The 694-nt window shown below is 28.1% G+C and overlaps 1 non-coding gene across 1 annotated transcript; it reads left to right on the top strand.

Annotated features, from left to right (window-relative positions):
• The first annotated feature begins 612 nt into the window (after positions 1-612).
• Positions 613-694, top strand: TRNAS-GCU (transfer RNA serine (anticodon GCU)). The gene has a single exon. It is a non-coding gene; the product is annotated as a tRNA-Ser (tRNA).

Genomic DNA, 694 nt, shown 5'->3' with positions numbered 1-694 from the left:
CACTAAACCCCGCCCACTAACCTTAATGCATGACTAAACTTTTTGAGAAATTGTCTACGATATTAATCATCATTTCAAGATAGTCACTTATAACATTTCTATAAACAATATATATGTCTTATTTCAAATTAGGGTAATATATATATATATATGTCTGATATCATTTTTATTCTTTATTTTTTTATGGAATATATAAATCATATAGTCAATTAATGAATCAACTTAGTTTTTTTTTAAAACACTATTGTATTTCAATAAAAGTTTCTAATAATATAGTCAATTTGATAACTATATTATTGTGTTTATTTCCAAGTTTGATTACTTTCACAGAATTTAATTTATGACTTTGAATGTAACTCTAAAATTAATAATATAGCCAGTTTGATACCTATATCTAGTTTTTCAATAAAGCTTCGCCATTAAAAAAAAAATACCCTAAAAAGATTATTATTTTTTGTTACCAAAATACCCTAAAAAGAATGATCAAATAAATAAATGGTTGGAGTGTCCAGTAATCTCGGTGGAAAAATTAAGATCAGGAAGACAATATTTACGTATTAAGGCATATGTTTACAGTATATATAACATTCGTTTGGAAACTGAAACAACAAAGTCGCTTTGGCCGAGTGGTTAAGGCGTGTGCCTGCTAAGTACATGGGGTTTCCCCGCGAGAGTTCGAATCTCTCAGGCGACG

The sequence above is a fragment of the Medicago sativa genome, chromosome 8 (genome assembly GCF_051527215.1).
Source record: "Medicago sativa cultivar Bolivia chromosome 8, Bolivia_mono, whole genome shotgun sequence".
In the NCBI taxonomy this organism is placed as follows: domain Eukaryota; kingdom Viridiplantae; phylum Streptophyta; class Magnoliopsida; order Fabales; family Fabaceae; genus Medicago; species Medicago sativa.
The sequence above is the reverse complement of the archived record's forward strand: the minus strand, read 5'-3'. Positions and strand labels throughout refer to the sequence as shown.